Source organism: Callorhinus ursinus, unplaced genomic scaffold, assembly GCF_003265705.2.
Source record: "Callorhinus ursinus isolate GAN/ISIS: 27379988/994484 unplaced genomic scaffold, GSC_fseal_2.0 scaffold7, whole genome shotgun sequence".
Lineage (NCBI taxonomy): Eukaryota > Metazoa > Chordata > Mammalia > Carnivora > Otariidae > Callorhinus > Callorhinus ursinus.
The window spans coordinates 69024608-69039137 of NW_027397069.1; the positions used below are offsets into that span (position 1 = coordinate 69024608).

At 37.2% G+C, this 14530-nt stretch overlaps 1 protein-coding gene across 4 annotated transcripts in view; it reads left to right on the plus strand.

Moving 5' to 3' along the window:
* LNX2 (ligand of numb-protein X 2) overlaps nt 1–14530 on the plus strand; it is a 79946-nt gene that overhangs the window by 27709 nt on the left and 37707 nt on the right. The window contains exon 2 of one of the 4 annotated variants that reach the window (XM_073894747.1): nt 2847–2903. The exons of 2 other annotated variants lie outside the window; for them this stretch is intronic. The gene's annotated coding sequence lies outside the window, so the exon portion shown is untranslated. Of the gene's footprint in view, nt 1–2846; nt 2904–9242; nt 9807–14530 lie in introns of those variants that run through there. One more of the 4 variants, XM_025875131.2, reaches the window with a different exon arrangement.

Below are 14530 nucleotides of genomic sequence, written 5' to 3' on the forward strand. Positions count from 1 at the left end.
CACTCAGATATCCTTCTTTGGCAGTATCTTAAATTAATTAAATATTTGTTCCTTTAATATTTCATTTTGTCTTCTGTATATAACAAATGTCCTTAGAACAAGGTAGTATATTAATTTTCATAAATCGTATACAAACCAGTTTATTGAGATTTATTACCTCAGATTTTGTTTAAAAAAGAAAAGGCAGGTAAGGGTAGAGAATAATATTGAAATAGAGAAAGGGAAGGACAGGGATGAGAGAAAAGATTAAGAAAATAAAATTTATGACATAGCATTCATCTGAGGACTGGCCCTACCTCTAAGTTTAACGTCCCTCCAGCAGGTCCTTTCCTTTTTACCATATTTTCTGTTAGAATTTGTTTTTAGAAATAAAGTTCATCTAGCTAACTAACGAATCTGTAAACTCTGTGAACTGTATACTTCAGTACTCATGTAGATTAAAAGTCGCCCTCACAATAATTATATAAGTCATATTTAGTTGAAAATATTTATTTTTGTGTAATGGATTTCTGACCTGCTTTAAGATTGTTCTCTAAGCCAAAGGATTTCCTTTTATGGGCATTTACCGTGTGCCTCTATCTGCTTTTCAAATTCCAGTGAAATGAATTAAAATGAAGAGAATGTACATTGAAAACATTTTATCTGCCAAGAGCCACAAATTAAAATGAATTTTTCTTTTGTTATTATTTCCAATTTTGATCAAATTTGTTCTCTTAAAAACTGTTGTTAAATATACAGGTTGAAAATGGAGACGTAAATGTGTTCAATTAATAGAATTGTGTATTAGGTACTTAATTTTATTTGCCTCGTTCCCAGCCTAGCACGTACTGGACATTCAGTAAGTATTCATGGGGTGCAATTTAATATATTAAAGATGAATGTAATTAATGTAATTAAAAATTACATTAAAGGCCACAGTATAATATCTATGGCCGTGAAATTCTAAATCCATTCAGAAGCAATATCCTGAGATAATATTTTGAAAAGCTGAATAAACTTTTCAAAAGCCATAAATTTCCTTGTTTTCTGTATGTTCGTGGAATTATTTAACTCAGTAAAATAGGCAGCCACCATTTTAACACCTCTGCGTTTGAAAAACTGGCTCTCATGCTTAACTGAAGCTCTCAGTAATTTTATGTGTGTATTTTATTATTAAGAGTAGTTACACAGGCAAAATTACAGGTATCCCCACTTTTCAAAAGTTTGTGTTCTGCCACTTTGCTTTTTCAAAGGATCTACAGTAGTATCTGTTTTCACTAATTGAAAGAAATCCAAAGAGGATTTTTGCTTTTACAAAAAAACAAAAAAACCCAAAAGCAAAAACAGCATTCAGTCAGTGTTTGTTTTGCAGTGAACAGAGGCAGCGCACATCCGGGTTGGCCGAGTGGCCAGAGCGGCCCCACAGCCCTTCCTGGAGAGCTGCACTCAGCATCTTGCCATCAAGCCGCCACAGCTTTGAACTGTGTCTGTGAGCATCTGTGCTTTGTCTCTGTTTATTTTGTGCATCTGTTGGCAGGATGTGTCCTAAGGTATCAGAAAAGCTTAAGAGAGGTTATTTTTGGGGTCTGGGAATGCTCAAAATTTTTTCCATATAAATTAATGGTGATTGCTTCTTTGCTTTATGTCATTTCAACTTAGCAATAGATTTCATTGGAATGCTCTGCTCTCAGATAGTGGGGGAAATCTGTATTTGAAGAGGATTTGTGGGGAGGGAGCAAATTATGGGTCATTGGATCTCTGGGATGGGCACTAAATGAATGGTCCAAGAATAGTAATAGTAGGGGGTTGCAGTTACACCTGAGATGTAAAGAGGCTGAAAAGTTAGTTGGTTGAGTATAGAGGACTATAGGGGCAGAGAATAACTGGGCTTACTTGTTTTGAGTTGATCAAACACTGTTAGATTATTAAGCTCTTCATTGGGATGGAGAGGGTCAAAATAGGACCCTTTGGTCCTTGGGACTTCTTCACAGGCTAATAAGCCCTTTTCATGCAAAAAGATTAGATACAACTGAATGAACTCTTTTTGTACTCTTATTTATGTGTGTTAACCTTATAAATAAAAGTTACTTTAACAGCAAAAATGAATTTTTGGGGGACTAGTGGAGAATTTTAATTTAGGACATGCAAGGTTTGGCAGAACAATAGGCAAGTCCCACAAAGGAGAGGAATGTCATTTTATGGAGAAGGAGGAGGAAGTTGGGAGGGGTTGTTTTGAACAAAAGTCCCTTGGAGAAAAGCAAGAGTTCAGGGTGATGATGGTTTCTCATTGGTTGAGTTGCCAGGGGCAGCTGATTCCTTGTAGGAGGTGCAATGTCCATCTTTTCTTGTTGGGGCCTGTAATTGGTTGAGTCTTTCCTGTTCAGGATTCTTCTGTTGTAGTCTGTAATTGACGGTTCTTCCTGTAATTGATCGTTGAGTGGTATGGCTCCTACTTCTAGCCTCTGCACTCTATTTAGTGAACTTTCCCTTTATTAATTTCCACAGGTGTTTGGCCGAATTCTGGGCCTCCACAGTTATTTATCCTGGGAGTCATGGAAGGATAGGTCCTGTTCAGATTCACATGCCTGGCTTCATTGGGGTGGTAGTCTCTGAGTGAGTGCATTTATGGAGATGGGGAGCTTCCTGTAACAGAAGTTGCTGTTTTATTTGATCCCCTTCCTCTGGAATCCTTTGGTCTAACCAGTCCCCTTTAACACCTCCTTGGGATATGTTACCGAAATCCTCCATTTTTAAGAAAGTTTAATCTAGACATTTATATTTAGCATATGGAAAGAAATAATAACGCCAAAGAGATCCTGAAGATCTTTATACTCCATCCGTGTCATGCTCCCACCTTTGAATTGTAGGAAACCTTCGAACTTGCTAAGAAGCTAGGGACCTGTCCTCACGTGCCCCGTCCCTGTGTAGGTCCTGTTTTTCTTCCTTTCCCTTCTTCATTTATCAGTTTCACACACTAGTCTGTTCATTTGGAGAGTATGTATTGCTTCTTAAGTAAACAGATGAACTTGATTTTTATTATACAAGTTGTACATGGCCATTTTAGAAAACTTTGCAAATCTAGGTAAACATAAGAAGAAAATAGTCACCTGTGATCCCCATCCCAGTTAGTACTGCTTTTAATGTTCTGTATGTTATGTTTTAAGTTAAAGGACAAATATATTAAGTCTAATATAGCCATTTTTTTATTTGACCAGTTTGCCAATGATTTATAATTCATTGATGTAAATTAGAATAATATATGGCTTTAAAATTTTTAAGTCAATATTTTTAAATGATAAACATACTTATCCCCAGCCCCTGCCAAAAAAATAAAGGCAATTGCCTGGGCGTTGATAGTTAGAAGATGATAGTGTTTAAGGGAAAATATTTTTAAAATCAATAATTAACTTATATTAACTCCTTTTCTATCAGAAGTTAATATACTCGGTAATATCTTTTTCATTCCTCCTTCAACTTCGAAATTTGGTGTTAGAAGTTTGGGGCATTTGTAAATTATATGGTATAAAGACTGACTCATCTAACTGCCCTTTTCAATTATTAAGTGCACTACAGCTAATATTTGCTATTTACATTTGAGTAGTTAATAGCATTTCATCTACTTTAAAAATAGTATATATATACTTAATGTAATTTTACTAAGCCTAACTATAAGTTGTTATATGGTGAAATAATATTTTACATATTGTGCATTTCACTCCCCCACATACGTCATACATATGTCGCAACACAACGCTTTTCATGTGTATTATTGTGTATCTCCAACCACTGCAGAAATATAGCTAGAAGGACGTAGTCATCATTCAGAATATTAAATAAGCATATGGTGCTGAGCTGTTTATACCATATGTTAAGATGTACTTAATAACAAGAAATGTTGTAAATATAAGGTAATTGGTAACTTATAATTGCTTAATTGTTTATGTGAATTCATTTAAATTTAAAGGGAAGTATAATTTTTAAATTTCTATATTTAAGTAAAAAAACATGGGAATTAAGGATATTTTTCATATTCCCTAAACTAGGTTTCCTACTGGTCAAAACACTTTAGGCATTCTTAAAAGTGAAGAAGCATTTCTAAAGTGTTATGATGAACTCTGAATATATTAGTACATCGAGATAAATAAAGTAAAAAACTTTAAGTCCACTCTCTTAATAAATAAATTTGAGAAAAGCAACAGTACAAGATGTTGGAGTAGAAAATGACTATGTCAAATAGTAACATATATGTGTGTGTGTGTGTGTGTGTGTATATATTAATGATTTTAAATTTTAAGGTTTTTTTTCAACAAGACGTTTAGATTTTTGTGGAGGTGTTACTTAGGACTAGGATATAGGAACCAATAAGAATTGTGAAATCTCTTCTTTCTTAAATTGTCTCTAGCTAAAGTTCTCTTAATATTAATGATAAAACCATTAAAATATCTAATGGTAATTATTGCCACTTTTCAAAAGCTTCTCGTAATATTTATCTTAAATTAGAAGCCCCAACAGGACAAAAAAAAAATCACAAAATTTAAGAACATGTTCAAGAACTGTCAGTCTTTGAGAAATTGAACAAGAATCTACATCCCATATTTAAGAATAGATACTCTACAAAAAATGGTCCAGAAGTAACCCTATTCTACAGTATGATTTGATTTTTTTCATTTCCCAATAATTCCTCTCCCTATATTGTATCTGAAAATGGTAAATCTCATAGTAAAATAATTCTTCTTTTTTTCTTTAAAGTTTTTATTTATTGATTAGAGAGAGCATGAGCAGGAGGGGTAGAGAGAGAACCAACCATTCTTGAGTAAACAAATCCAGTTGAGTTTTTACGTTGGCAAGGCTATAATGCAGCTCTAGTAACTCAGCTGTGCTGGGTCACTCTTGAGATCGGCTGGAATCCTGACCAATCTTAGTACTTTTTGCTCCATCGGGTACTCTCATTTAGAGTTCATTTTTAAGGAAGCCACCTTGAACAGTGAAATACCAGACATGAAAAAGACTGGCGAGCACCATAACCATTTGTGTCCAGTTTACTTCATGGAAGCCACACACCTTGTGGTTTTTTTTCCAAGCCTCACCAAGCCCAGCTCCTGACTCGAGGTTCCTAACAAGTTTGGATATGTGAACGCCCAGCCTAGAGCAGATTAGCAGCAACAAACTACAAGTGTGCGTGTGCGTGCGTGTGTGTGTGTGTGTGTGTGTGTGTGTGTGTGTATTGTATCTGTGACAGGGATAGAGAGAGAAACATTCTCTGGTTCTAGTTATAGGGTGCTGGGAGTCTAGAAGTGCCATTAGGTGGCAAACATTAAGGGAGGTGACAGAAAAACTAACAAATTGACTCAACTGTAATGCTTTATGTGGAAGAATCCCATGGATATATATATATATATAATAATTTTTAGATAAAAACTTATGGTTAATATTTTCTATTTAAGAAGATAAGTATGTAACAGGGAAGAAGCCTAGGAAATTGGTGGGAAGAGTAATGGGAGTATAATGTTGGGGGTGCAGAGGGACAGTGTAGGGAGAAAAAGGAAGGAGAGACTCAGGAAGATATTATCAGAGGAGAGTGACAAACCAGCAGTCCCTGGAAACAGAGTGATATGAGGTCTGTGTTCAGGGAGTGGTTTGAAGCAGCGTCTGGCTAGAATACAGGGTTTGGAGCCTTAGAGGTGGGAATAAGAGTCAGAGTATCTTTTAAGATACTTGGCCTTTCTTCTATTAACAGATTTCCCCCCCTGGGGGGAAATGATAGAATCATAGTTGTTTGTCATGAGATCACCTTTTGTGATGAGGAGGTGAAACGAGAGATGGGAGGTAATCAAGAAGTAACAGGAACCTGATTTAGAACAGAGGCAGTGGGAATAAAAATTCTAGAGCTAGAATCCAGATTTGGTGAGGCAAGTGAAAGCAGAGGACTTATTTGTTCAATTTCTCTTTCATTCTTGAGATTGTTATTAACCACGTGTTGTGTCAGGCATGCTACAAGATGCTGGGCCTATGACTAATGTAAGACATGCTGCCTGGCTTTTAAGGGATGCCCAGTAGGGAAGACACATCTAAGCAAGTGATTGCACACTACAGCAGTGAAGGGCATAATGAAATAATAATAAAATGGTGGCTCACGGGACAGAATGAGTGATTTTGTTTGGCTGGATGAGAAACAGCTTTGTAGCAGAGGGTTCACTTGAGCTGGCCATTAAATGGACAGGGGATCTGCAGACCAACAAGGTAGGAGATGACATTCCAAGCAGAGGGACTAGCATGCTGCGGTCAGGAAGTTGTAAGTAGTTCAGCATAGCCAAAGGGTGGAATGTGTAGAATTGTGTCAGGAAATGAAACTGGAGGAGCCAGATCTGGAAGGTTTAACTGCCAGGTTGAAGAATTTGGCTTTCCTTTTGTAGAAGCAATTGGGGGCTGCAGAAGAATGTGAAGAAAATAATATCACTGTTTTGGGGTTGCTAGTGTTGTACGGGGTAGCTAAGACAGGAGGAGCATGCCTGGAAACCCTTTTGAGTGATGGCTAAAAGAACAGGTGCAACAAATAACTGCAGTCTAATTTGGGAGTAGTAGTGGAATGGATGGAGGGTAGAGGACACACAAGTAACATGTTCTGGAGGGGGAGTCGGTGGGAACTTGTTGACTGGGTGTTGAAAAATGAGGAAGAGAGTGAGAAAGAAACAGGATTCTCTGGTTCTAGTTACAGGGTGCTGGGAGTCTAGAAGTGCCATTAGGAAGTGCTGTAATAGGATTATTTAGAAGGAAATAATGACATGGTTTTTGAACATAAGTGTGAGATATATGGGAACTGGGACAATTATGTAATACCTGTTGGGAGAAAAATAAAGGTAGATCTGTTCTCATATACTGACCAGAACAGTGTGATAATCGTTTTATTAAAAACTATACAAATAAAGAAAATAGAGGCACATCTTTATGGAAGAACAGAGTAGTGGAAGAATTTTTGAAGGAACAAATGAATGTATTCAATTACATGAAAATGGACAACTTTTCTATGTCAGTGGACACACAGGCACACAGGATGCCTGGGAAAAAATTATAATCTGATAAAGAGCTTGATCCTCAATATATTAAGTTCATGTCAAGAAAAACACTATAATTCAATAGAAAAAAAATGGGCCAAGGATATAGAGGTGCTCACAAGAGAAATAAGTATAATAATCATATAAAGTGAGAGTCAAAGAGATGCAAACTGAAGGAAAAATTAGATATTACACTTGTATTTTCAATGGTCAGGTTTATAAATAATAAAAAGAATAAAATTAACCAGGATTAGAACAGTTTGGGAGATGTTAGCATGCTTACACATTGCTGGTAGGAGTCAGAATTTTGGAAGTAAAGCAGAAGCTGGAACTGAGAAGTGACCGTGAGATTTGGCAGTTAGACCCTTCTGGCCACAACAAAACCAGTCTTGGGCTGATGGAGATGGAAACCCTTTGGGTAAAGAATTGGAGACTGCACTGATGGTCTTACATGTCAGAAATATTGAAATGAAGGTGGGGGAAAGGGTAATAATTGTAGACAAATCTTTTGTTTTTATTTTTAAAGCTGTCAAGACATGAACTTCATGTGGAGGGGAAAGAGAGGTTGAGGAAAAACAGGAAACATGACAGAGATTGCCAAAAGGTATGGGACACTGAGCCCAGGTCGGGGGTGGGGAATTCACCTTCAGACAGGGAATTGGGAGATCTGTTGCAAGAAGAAAGGAATTAAGGATGTATGTAAATACAATAATCTTGAACATGTGGAGGTGAAAAGTGTTTTGTTAAAGTGGGGGGGGGTTGCTTTGACCTCTGATAGTCTCAATTCCTCCCAGAATTCAAGATTTCCCCCTTTTCCATATGGCATAATTTCTCAAAAGAATTGTCTGTGCTCAAATTCCTCTCTTCCAGTTCTCTCTTGAACTCTTTCCAGGAAGCTTTTCCTCTCGTTCCACCAAAACTATATCAAGGTCACTGGTGAATTCCATGTTGCTAAATCCAAGGCTTATTTCTCAGTCTTAATCTTATTTTACTTGCTTGCAGGATTTAACACAGTCAGTTCTTCTCTCTTCCTTGAAGCACTTTATTTGGTTTCTGCACACCATGCTCTCCTAATTTTCTTCCTACCACAGTGTCCACTCTGCCTCAGCTTGGTCCCGTCTTATCTCTTAGACTTTATAATGTTGGACTGTCTCAAGGCTCAGTCCCCTGACCTCTCTTCTGCTTACACTCATCCACTCTCCTTTGGTGATCTTTTCCTATCTATACACTTTTCCTTTCTACACACTGATGCTTCCTAAATTTCTATGACCAGCTCAGTCCTCTCCCTTGAACTGGGCTTGTATATTTAGCTGCCTGCTCAGGGTCTCTACTTGGAGATCTGATAGTCATTTCAATCTTAAGATGTCCAAACTTGAGCAGAGCCATTTAACCTACTCTCTGATATACTTTTGCATCTTGGTTATGTTAATTCTGTTTTTCTAGTTTAGACCAAAAACCTTGGGATCATCTATGACTCCCCCTCCCCCCCACCATTAGCCCATGCATACATTTTATTCATCAGCAGATCAATATTGGTCTGCAAAATACATCCAGAATTGAGTCTTCTCTCATGATCTCAGCTACCTGGTTCTTTCAACCGTCCTCTCTTGCTTGGACTATTTCAGTAGGCTCCTAATTGCTTCTGCCTTTGGCCCCTTCACTGGTTCTCAGCACAACAGCCACGGTAATCCTGTTAAGGTACTTAATCAGAGTAAAAGCCAAAGTTCTATAAGCCCTGCAAGATTTAGTTAGCCCCCATTACCGCTCTGACTTGTTTTCTTCCCTCTGCTTTGTGCATTTCTTCCACACTGGCCACTTCACTGTTCGGTGAACACACCAGGCACATTCTCTCCTCCGGGCCTTTATACTTAGTATTGCACTTGTCTGGAACAAACATTTTTATATCAGGTACCTATGTCGCTTTCTAGTTACTCCTTTTGGTTTTAAGTGAAGTGTCCCTTGACAGCTTTTTCCTGATCACCCCACTTAAAAAACTGCCCTTCTCCCAGTACTGTCTTTCCTGCTGTACTTTCTTTTTCTTTCCAGCTATGTATTTTTAGCTTTACATTAGTCCTGTGTGTAAGCAAGAAACCGTTGTTATTTTACACATAAGGAAATTGAGATTTATGGACGTTTAAGTGCTGTGCACATCACGATGTCACATTGCTAGTGAGTGAGGGAGGGGCAGGGCCAAATTTTGAACCCAGGTCTCAAATCCTCAAACTCTAACTCCAGGGGCTCTTTCGATGCTTTTCACTCCCTTGGATAATTGAGAGTTAGTGGAGGAATTGTGAGCTACAGTCATTGAAACTAGAGATTTTTTTAAAAGACGTTAAAATTAAGAACTTACCACTTGGAAAAAAATGTTTTCTATATGTACTATGCAAGAAGTTAAAGTTTTCATCCTTTAGGAGAAAACAGATTATTTAATTTATTAAGATGAGAACCCTCGCCTTTGAATGTAATAGAAGCATTTAAATGATAGCCAGCAGGTAAACCTCTGCAATAAAACCGAACCAATGAAAACCGTAGTTCTGTCTCACCACCAACCCTGTATCTTTTAGGTATATGCAACACTTAGGAATTTGTGACACTCTCCAAGACATTAGAAATTGCCCCAACTCAGCTGGCTGGTGAGGAGTGCTGTTGGGAAGAGCCCACGTGCTGCCGGAGCCTGTCTTTCCTGGAATAAAGTTCTTTCCACAGAGGTCTTTAATTATTGGCAGAGGTTTGTCTGGATACTTAGCTGTCTAGACATGTTTAGCATTCCATATGGTATGTTTCTTTTTCGAAATAGTTTTATATCAATTCTATTGTTAAATTACTCTAAGGTAACATAATATAGTATGATTTTTTAAAAATACAGCTTTAGTATCACTATCTGAACCTCTGAGACATGGGAAGGTAATGCAATTTGATTTTGGCCTTTATCCTTTTGCATTTAAAAAAGTTTTTCATCATAGCTTAGTGGTTCAAAACTAGAAGATTAAAGGTAGAAGGACATTTCAGATTGGTTATTTCTCTGCTCACCACAATTTAACCTCCATTTTATAGAATATTTAAATCTTGAAGTTACCAAAAACAATAACAAGTGTTGGGACTGACAGGTAAATATGACATATCACTGAGCCTTTTATTAAATATAAAAAGACAGAATCGTAAGAATTTTAGAACTACATTTAACTCCGTGTGTGTGTGTGTGTGTGAGAGAGAGAGAGAGAGAGAGAGAGATCAATTAGTATTTAGGCAAAGCTGATAGTTTATACACAGGAAGCCAAGGCACCAGAATATATATGATATACTAGCACATAGTAGACATTGGATAAACATTTGGTGAATGAAAGAGTTAATTGCATAGTGACCTAGTTACCCAGCTGGCGTAGAGCTTAGAGCCTAAGTTTCATAGCTTCTAGCATTTTTTGCTTAGCTTACTAATTTTCTAGATTATTAAGTAGGGTACATGTTACTACAAGTAGCATCTTAAGAATTTTAAAAAGGTTTTTCAAACACCATAAGAAGGGATAGACAAATAGTTAAGTGTGCTGAATTACAGTTTTATGTAGAAAAAGAGAATTATATATGTGGAATTGTTGGAAACTGCTCTTTGGTAGTTTTCTTAGTGACATGCAATAGGAAATAAGTTTTGATTAAGAATAGAAGTCATTTGGGGCACCTGGATGGCTCAGTTGGTTAAGCGACTGCCTTCAGCTCAGGTCATGATCCCAGGGTCCTGGGATCTAGCCCCGCATCGGGCTCCCTGCTTCTCCCTCTCCCGCTTCCCCTGCTTGTGCACTCTCTCTCTCTCTCTCTCTCTGTTAAATAAATAAAATCTTTAAAAAAAAAAAAAAAGGAATAGACTTTATTTAAGACTGTCTTCTAGCATGCTAAGTATTTTTATACAGCTGAATACCCAGGCGTGCTTCTTCCAGTAGGGGAAAGAACTTTATTCCAGGAAAGATAGACTTCTCCAGTATAGGCTCATCTCAACATTTTACCTTTTTCAGTTTTTGTCTTTTTCAAAAGTAGTGTTAGTTATTACTGGTACTTCTTGTGAAAAAAGGGTATCAGAACCCTTTAGTGCTCTGTACCAGTTGTTCTCAAAGTGTGACCCAGGGTCCCTTATTCTCTTATATTGGGTCCACAAGGTCAAAACTGTTTTCCCATTAATGCTAAGACATTATCTGCCTTTCTCACTGTCATTCTCTCATGAGTGCCCAATGGAGTTTCCAAAGGATACATGTGATCTCACAGCAAATTGAAAGCAAACAGATTTGAGACTCCAGGTTTACAAAGATGTAAAACAATGGCCTCTCTTCTCACTGTATTTTTATTTTGGAAAAAGAAATGTTATTTTTCCTAAAAATCCTGGCATGTAATGGGTTTATTGTTTCATTAACAAATGAATATTTAAACAATTAATTCCACTGTCATTTCAAGAATGTTCTCTAAATGGAATAGTGTAGTATGCAGCCTTTTAGGATTGGCTTTTTTCACTCAGCATAATTCTCTGGAGATTCATCCAGGTTGTGTGTAGCAATAATCATTCATTCTTTTTTATTGCTGAGTACTATTCTGCAGTACAGATGTACCATGATTTGTTTACCCACTCACCCACTGAAGGTCATCTGGGTTGTTTCTAGTTTGGGGCCATTGCAAATAAAGCTGTACGTTTATGCGTGACTTTCACTTCTTTGGAATAAATATCCAGGAGTGCAGTAGCTGAATTGTATGGTAGTTGCATGCTAGTTTTTTAAGGAACTGCCAAACTTGTCCAGAGTGGATAAAGGGATCCCTAGGTGTAAAAGTTTGACATCCATTGCTTTATACAAAGGTACTATCAAAGCTGATGTGTAACATATACAATAAGAGTTTTCTTGTATTGATATCAAGTAAAAAAATAACTTTAAAATTCTCAGACTTTTGAAGACTAAAGGAAGTTACGTCTCATTCTTTGTTATCATAGAGCAAGGTCCAATATATCGACTGCTTTGCAGTGCCATAAATTGCAAGGTTTTCTCCTATATGTTTATATAGTGATATTATACATTTCAGGACTCTTAAACATTTCAGGCTCAAGTATGAGCCTGAGAACAAAAAAATTTTTAGTGCATAATATGTGCCAAGAATGGGGAATACAAAAGATAAAGAAGATGCTATCTTTACCTTCAAAGAGCTGAGAAGACAGATAAGCAAGTAGGCAAATGTAGTAAATGCTGAAATGAAGGTATGTGTAAAGAGCAGCAAGAGCATAAGGGAAGGGAAATGTACCCAAGAGTAGGAGGGAGGCTGATGGGTTCTACAGAGCAAGTAGAGTTTGAGTAGGAATTTGCCAGGAGGACACTTGAGAGAGTAGCCTGAGACTCTTGATGTTGATGAGTCAAAGGAACCCTAGGGGTTTCCCATCTAACCATACTTTGGTGGGAATCTTTAGCTCATGGCCTTTTTTCTGGGCTGGATCTCCAGGGTTAGGGACTGTGAGGACACCTTCAATCTGAATTAAAAATAACCTGAAGAGGGGCACCTGGGTGGCACAGTTGGTTAAGCGATCGACTTGATTTTGGCTCAGGTCATGATCTCACGGTGGTGAGATTGAGCCCTTAGTCGGGCTCCACACTCATCAGGGAGTCTCTCTAAGATTCTGTCTCTCGCTCTCCCCCTTCTCTCTTGTGCACTGTCTCTCAAATAAATAAATCTTAAAAAAAAAAAAACCCAAGAGAAATGATCTGAATAATATATAGTTTTGGAATTTGCAAACTAACTATGAAAAACCATAGCTCTTCCTGAGAGTCTCTGTGATGCACCAGGGTATTCTTATCTCATAAACCAGGAAGAGCAAGCCTGTTATTCGTAACTAGAGTTAGGTAGAAAACAATGTCTTCTTACTCCCTTTCCATTGTACTGGCTGTTTTTCAAGATATTATTTAAAACGTGTTGAAAGGGGCACCTGGGTGGCTCAGAGGGTTAAGCATCTGCCCTCAGTTCAGGTAATATCTCTGGGTCCTGGGATCCAGCCCTGTGGTGGGCTCCCTGTTAGCGGGGAGTCTGCTTCTCCCGCTCCCTCTTCCTCTCCCCCTGATTGTGCATGCTTGCTTGCTTGCTTGCTAGCTTGCTCTCCCTTTCTCTCTCAAGTGAATAAATAAAAACTTTAAAAAAATAAAAAATAATAAAATGTGTTGTAATATTCTCAGACAATTTAAGAACTTCCATCTCTACTATTCATGGAATATTATCTAAACAGACAATCTAGTTTGTAAAGATACACATTATACTACATTTTATCTTTATATTATGAAAAATATTTAAGACTTGCTTATTTAACTTGTATTTTAATATTTCAGATTGTGCTCATAGAATATCTGAAATCAAAATTGTATATTAACTTGGGCATATCCTCCTATAAACATAGATGTACTTCTGGCCGCCTAAATGTAGTAAGAGTGCACAAGTAAATTGTCACCTCTGTGGTCATTCAGCATTTACTGAGCTGCTCTTCTGTGGGAGGGTCCAGCTCTTAGGGAGCTCACAGTTTAGTATGAGAAGTAGTATTAGATGTTGAATTAGACTTGCACACTAGGAAGGAATGAAATCATCTGCCTGGGTTGGGAGTAGAGGGATGGGTTTAGGGGTTAGAAAGACAGGATCAGGCTGCCTTTGGTCCTTACAAAATTCATACAACTAAGGCTTTCATGAAATACCTCTCCTCTTTCTTATAATTACTTAATTTACTTTTGAGTTATTTTGAAGCAAGAAAGAACTAGATTTATCTTCCTTATCTCTTACCAAGTAATTATAAGTTGTTTGGCTTTGTACAAATCGTAACATCTGTCTGAACTTTTGTTTCTTTATCTTTAATAATGGTAATAATAGCTAATACTTATATAGCACCTCTTATGTGCCAGGCACTATTTTTTACACTCATTTATTATTTTATACATCATTTATTCTTTATATCAAACCTTTGAAATAGGCACTATGATTACCTCCATTTTATATATGAGAAGGAAACAGACATGTAGTAAGGTCAAGCTAGTAAGTGACAGAGCGAAGACTTGAACCCTCAGAGACTGGCTCCAGAGTATGTGCTCTTAAGTAAGTACTTATGCCATACAGCCTTGCAGTTCTTTAATCGTACTTACATGCTACGTGCACGTGCTAGTGATCTACACATGATAATTTGTCACTTAATGTTTGTTTCATGGTAACAGAGGTATTTCGGGGATGGAAGATAATGCAGTTGTTATTTGGTATTTTAAATGGGAACATGTTATTTTTCCTCATGAAAAGATTTTGTGATAAAATGAAAATAAAGAACTAAAAGTTATTTAGAGATTTAAAAAATAACTAAAACATAATAGTCTTAAGAGAAATGCTTTCTTAGTCATTATGTGGGAGGCTAGAATTGCAGTATATTTTCTTGACGAAAAGAAAAATTAGAATAAACACTATCACAAAGAAAGAAGAGCAAAGGATATGTGAATTTTCTTGCTAATTGGGTGGGG